Genomic DNA, 6753 nt, shown 5'->3' with positions numbered 1-6753 from the left:
CCCCCCCCCGCAAAAAAAAAAAAAAAGCCATCTAGGGGACATTTTTATTTGCCTACCTGTTCCAAGTTGGGTTTTCAAGGAAACCAACTCTGAGATGGATTTCCACACGCAGAATTTTATTTTATTTTATTTTTTTTTGGTGGGGGCTGGGTGGGGACTGCCCTTGGATCCACACTAATGGAAAGGAGGGGAAGAGAGCCAGGCCTGGGCAGAGAGAAGTGGTACTACCGTGCACCTCCCTGACGGCTCGGTGGACCCCCAAGAGAGAGAATGGCTCTTTGGGGGTTTCCCAAACTGGGCTTTGGAATCCAGAGCTTCTGCCTTGCATCACTTGGTCCTGGGTCTGGGCTGCCCAGAGAGGGCGTGACCTTGGCAGCGGAGGCAGCCCTTCAGAGCCCCTCTACTGTGATGCTGATCCGTCCCTTGGGTAAGGCGGCAGGGTGTTTGCACACCGCCTGTGGAGTCCCCCTCCCTAGGTGACTTTTAACAGTGAACGCTGTGTACATGCTGCTGTTATAGCATGTGCACGGCGTTCACTGTCCTGGGACTGATCCCTGGGCCTGCTGAGGGAGGGCTGTGTGTGGTAAGAGGGGGAGGAAGAATCTAAGAGGCTGCAGGAGTCAAGGTCCACCCCCTGGGGCCGGTCACGCTGAGGTCAGCCCCTGCTGGGGCCCGGTATAGGGCAATAAGCATTCTTTTTCCTTTTCCTCAAAACTGTGTCCTCATTATTGGATTGGCATTGAGGACAAGGACTGAGCTTTTGGTCACAGTTTGTTATGCAGCATTATTGAAGGGAATAGCTGACGGGTACAAAGGGAACAGAATATGTAGAAGACTTTAGTGCCTGCACAATATAAGTGCACGATAAAATTTGGCTCTGGGGACACCATTTATTTAACGAATTTAAATATCTAATTTGTTTTATTACATTAAATATTTAACTTAAGCATTAATTAATTTAAATAAATTTCCTCTGGCAGAGGAAATTTCAAGGCAGCACAACCTTCAGGCAGTGGCATGGGTATTGCTGGCAACTTTTAGCCAAGTTTCCTGTAATAATCAAGAACAGAAAGCAAAGCAATCCGAAAACGTGCCGCTTGATCAGAAAAGGGCAAGTAAAAACCGGGGCTAAGGAAGTTGTGGTTTTGAAAGACATGGCAGCTGCTAAAGAGATGCTGAGTCTTCTGCACAGAGATAATGGGGAAGATGGCTGGCGGGCAGCTCAGGAGCTGGCAAGACCACATCATCTCAGCCAAAGGTGTAAAAGTAAAGATTCCTCCGAGAGGAGACCATGGAGCACTCTGCTTCCAGAGGGTGGCCCGGGAAGCTGTTCCACTGTGCTCAGTCACTTGGGTAGGCAGAGGCTGCCGCAGTCCTCCCTAGAGGTTGGCTACTGCTCCAGATGACCACAGAGTTCAGCAGCAACCACGTGGTGTGAGTTCTGCAGGAATGCAGGCTTCTAGAGTCAGAGGGATCCTGGAGGCTTCTGCTGAGGTTACAGAGGAAGTCCTGGGGGACAGGTGACGGGCAGCAGGGTTAGAGTCCCTGCAGGCAGCTCCTGAGAGGGCGATGCAGGAAAATGTGAGAAAGAGGGCAAAGTTACAGTACAGATGCCCGAGATTAAGAGATGCCAGTAACATGGCACCTCTGCTGCGGAGAGCTGCAGCCATCAAGTACAAACAAGCCGAGAGAGAGAGAGGCCACGTGGGCAGTAACCAGCAAAGCCTCGGGGCAGAGGGACACTAGCCCTTTGGAGGATCATGCCCTGGGTGCTGGACCGGAGCTGGGCTTCCACCTCATGTGGGGTCCAGCCCCCCTGTCCTCCAAGCCTCTGTTTCTCCTCTGTGACATGGAAATGTTACTCTGTGCCATTATTTCTAGGACATGGATAACTTGTCTTTTCATTTTTACAGGGGATCAAGCTGAGAATTTGCCTTGGATCTCAGAAGACTTTGGCCTTGAAAGCTTTGACCCAGCTTCTGGGTAACGTGGGAAAAGTTGGAACATGGGGACTCCTGGAAATGGGCCAGATGTACTTTGCACTGGGAGATGGGCACGCGCTTTGGGAGACCAGTGTAGGAGACCAGATGGGTCCACACGTAGGGTAGTTGGGTCGACCATTCCTCCCTTCTTCCATGGTTTAGATATGAGTGTCCCCCAAAAGCTCACGGGTGAGACGACCCAAGAAAGTTCGAAGATGGAACGATGAGATAAAGAGGTGGAACCTAATCACGGGTGGGTTGCACTGGGTGGTAATGATAGGCAGGTAAGGTGTGGCTGCAGGAGACAGGTCACGGGGCGTGACATAGTTTATAATCTCCCTCTCTGCCTTCCTGAGCTGCTTTCCTCCACCTTCTGCCAAGATGCCCTTCTGCCTCACGCCGGGCATCCATGGAGGGGCTGTATATGGACTGAGACCTCTGAAACCAGGAGCCAAAATACACTTTTCCTCCTCGACGTTGTTCTGGCAGGTCTTTTGGTCACAGCAACGAAAAAGCTGACTTACCACTCTCATATCTATTCATAAATATTACTAGAAATCATGAGTCTATTTAACAATTTTTTTTTTACTAATATCTAAATTTTAAGCACCTTTAAGAGGAGACCACGTTTTGATTTCTTTCATCAGTGCATTACAGTCATACATGATATTGGGGCTCATTTGGACATAATGATAGAGGCACGGAATTTTATTTGATCCAGGTCAGGCCCAAGCACTTCCCCTTTCCTGACCCTCTGCCAATCCCCTGCTTCCCTCCTCCACTCTGCTGGTCTGCCTTCTATTTATTTATAGTATTTTAAAAAAATTAATGCATTCTGGATGTGCATAAAGGTGAACTTCGCTGTGGCCTATTCACATACGTACATAGGATCGTTCGGTCAATTTCATTCCACCATTCCTCCCTTTTCCCATCTCTCCTCCCTTCCTCTGCTCCCCAAGGCTCTCTTCTGTTTTCTTGGGATCCCCCACCCTCCCTTTATTATTCTCCTAATTTTGGTCCAGATTCTGCATCTGAGAGAAAACCTCTGACCCTTGGCTTTCTGGGTCTGGCTTATTTCACTTAGCACCATGTTCTCCTGTCCCATCTAGTTACTGGCTAATGCCACGATTTTGATCTTCTTTATGGCAGCGTACCAGTCCACTGGGTATGTGCTTTCCTGTTCTTTTTGAAGAAATTATTTAAAAACTTATATGAGGAAATAACCTCATGCCTTTCATGAAACTTCACCTGTAAAATTGGACCTTTGGTGTTTATATGTAGATTGTTGAATCATTTCACTAAACAATCATAGGTTTAGTCTGTTTTAAAATTTTTAATTGTATATTTTTATATTATTCATCTATTATGTATTTGTGCATTGCTTATCTTGTCAACTTTATTTTGTTAACTTAATTAATGAAAATGATAGATTTTTATGTTAAAAAAATAAAAGGGGAAGCTGTCCACTTGAGGCAGGTCTGCATATTCTTTAAAGCATCTGCCAGCAGAATACGTGAAGAATGCTTTGACTCCTTGCTAAGAAAACAAACCGAGTACAGAACGGTCAGAATATTTGAAGGGACGTCACCAAAGAAGACATAGAGCAGGAAGTAAGCCCACGTAAAGATGCGCACAGCCACGCATTATGATATTAATTCAAACCACAGCAAGGTACCACTATGCCCATGAGGTTATATTGGACTGAAAAGACCAAGAATACCAGTAAAGGTAAGCCATTGAACTCTCACGCACAGCAGGTGAGACTGCAAAATGGTATAGTCTCTCTGGAAAACATTTCTTTCATAAAGTTAAGCATACAGTGAACTTGAAACCCAGTAATTCCACTTCTAGTATTTACTCAAGAGAATAAAAACATATGTCTATATACAGACCTGTAGGTGAATGTCCATAGCACCTTCATTGATAATAACCCCAAACTGGAAAGAACTCAAATCACCATCAGTTGGTGAATGGTATAAAAAAAATGTGGTATGTCCATACAATGGAATACTACTGAGCAGTGAAAAGGAATGAACTAATTCATGCAATGACATGAATACATCACAAAAGAAGTTTGTTAACTGAAAGAAGCAAGGCTCTTTGCATGTCTGTTTACATGACATTCTAGAAGCAAAACTATCTGGATAGAAAGCAGATCTGTGGTTGCCTGGAACCATGGGGTAGAGGGAGGAGAGTGACTGCACAGGGCCTGGAAGAGTCCTATGGGGCAATGGAAATGTTCTCTAGCATGACAGCAATGCTGGTCACTGTCATGACTCATCAAATTGTATGTCTGAAAGTGGCAACATTTGGTGTTACAGTTTAGGTATTGAATGTCCCCCCCAAAGATTGTTCCCCAGGGTGGTGTTATTGAGAGGTGTGGGACATTTGAGAGGTGGGGTCTGGTGAGAGGTTCTCAGGTCACTGGGGAAGGTACCCTTTAAGGGAATCATGGAACCCCACTCTCTCAGTCTCTCTGTACTACCTGGCTAATGATGTAAGTGCTTGCTCTGCCACATGCTCATGCTATAGTGTGCCTGCCACCCTCATCACAGGCCCAAGGCAATGAGGTTGCTCCATTTTGGACTGGAACTTCCAGAATCATGAGCCCCACAAATAACCCTTTTTGCTTTATAAGTGGCTTACCTCAGGTATTTTGTTATCATGATGTGAAGCTGGCTAATACATGCTGCATGCAAAATATACTTCAATAAAACTGACCTGAAATGGCAAAATAAAACATTGAGCCCACGATGAAGGATATACCTCTACTGACGAGAGTAATTAAATACGTTTAATGGTTATTTAATGGGTATTTAAATGTCCACAGACATTTGTCTCATTTTCTAGGCTAGGAAACGGATGCTCAAAGACATGAAGCCAATTCCCACAGCTACCCCACTGGGAAAGGCCAGACCGGGGTTTGGAACCAGAATTTTCTTTCTGCAGGACCCACACCTGAGACCAACCCGGCTGCCAGCCTAGGACTTGAGAATGAGGTCAATTGCTGGGGAAAGACGCGATCCTACCACCTGAGGGGCCCCTCGCGTCTCTTGGGGAATTAGCTAACAATTACCGGATGGTGCATTTAATTAGGTGGAAGGCTGCCTGGGATAACAGTCATTAGCACTTAAACATCGGTCCTGCACATCGGAGGACTTTAAACGCATGTTTCTTAATGAAGCATTTTGTGCAGGGAGGTGAGGGAAGGGGGCGTGGCCACTTCCCAGGATCCCCCCAGGTGAGGAGGTGGGCGTGGCTTTCCTGGGTCCAAGTCCTGCAAGCCTCAGGTCAGGGCCCAGCGGCCTCAGTTCAGTCGGCTCATTAACTAGAGAAAGGGCTGATGGTTCTCGGGATCTTTGTTTTGACAACTGGGAAAAGAGGTATGACATCCGCTGTGCCTTTGGACAGGGACCTTCTCCTCCCTGGGGCTTTGTCTCCCTCAGGGGGTTGGTGTGGGTAATTCCAAGTCCTGCATAGACCCCCTAGTAGGACCACTGCCCACTCCAGGTCCTTAGGGGGACGGGAAGGGGACAGAGGGTCCCTCGAACCTGGGGGGCGAGGGTCCTGCAGAGCAGCAGAGCAGCTTTGGATCCAGAGCAGAGGGAGCTGCGGCCACGCGGAAGGAGGGGCCGGGGAGTGTCCTCCTGTCCCCCGCTAATTGCCGGCTCTCCCCTCTGCTTAAATCCGGGAAGGGTCCTCAGGTCCGTCTCCTGGACCCAGCACAGACAGGGGAAGCAGGAGATGGCACCCAGAGGGGCATCTGGATTTCACCCAGAAGCACCTTCTGGAACCCGGCCACCCCTTCCCCATCCCCTCCACTCTACTCCCCGTGGCCACCCGGGGAGCACTTTGAAGCAAAGTCGAATCAAAGGTGAGCCCAAGAGCCAGGTTCCAGCTGGGTGGCTCCATTGCCCCCACACTGCTGCCCACCCCCTCGACCAACATGACAGGTGGCATGGCTCAGAGATGCCACACTGTCACCTTGCATCCCGCATACTGCTTCTGCCATGAGATGTTGACAGTCCTCATCAGGAGACAGTCTGTGACACTGTGGCTTCAAGAGGCCAGGTCTTAAGGAGCACCTGCCTTTCTCTGTTGGGAGATGTGCGTTGGGAGTTCTGACCACCAGCAGGAAGTACTGTTCTGAAGCTTCCATGCTGGACAGACCACAGGGGAGACTGAGGTAGAGAGAGCCTCTATGTTCCAGCTCCCTGATGTGTTTAGGGGGCATGTAGGAGGTTCCGGCTGCCAGCCAGTGCCCAGTGGAACAGAGATGAGCTGTTCAGTGCCATAAGCCAATCATACATGGCCCTATGGCCACACTGCCTGAGTGTGAAGCCCGTTCCTGTCATGCACGCTGAGGGTAACTTTTGGGTAAGTGACTTCACCACCTTGACCCTCAGTTTCTTCATCTAGAATTTCATCTTAGATCATCTAAGAAAAGTATCTGATAGAATGCCTGTTCTTGATTAATAGCAACTGTTCTTTATTCACGATAGCCATTCGTTTTCCTCTAAGCAAATTCTTTGCGTTATCAGGGCCCCGATCTCTCCCTGTAAAAAAAAAAAAAAGTGTAATTTACAAGGTTCTGATTTTCTAGTTTTGGAAATATTTTATGTGCTCATCTGCTTGGGGATAGAGGATTAGACCCCAGACCACTCAAGTCCCCCCTCAAAGCTGTACTATTTGCCCTTGTGCTATTTATTTGCAAATTAGAGACACTGTAGTCTTCCAAAAGCATCACAATATGTCAACCTGCATGACTGGG

The sequence above is a fragment of the Marmota marmota genome, unplaced genomic scaffold, assembly GCF_001458135.2.
Source record: "Marmota marmota marmota unplaced genomic scaffold, marMar, whole genome shotgun sequence".
NCBI lineage: Eukaryota > Metazoa > Chordata > Mammalia > Rodentia > Sciuridae > Marmota > Marmota marmota.
The sequence above is the reverse complement of the archived record's forward strand: the minus strand, read 5'-3'. Positions refer to the sequence as shown.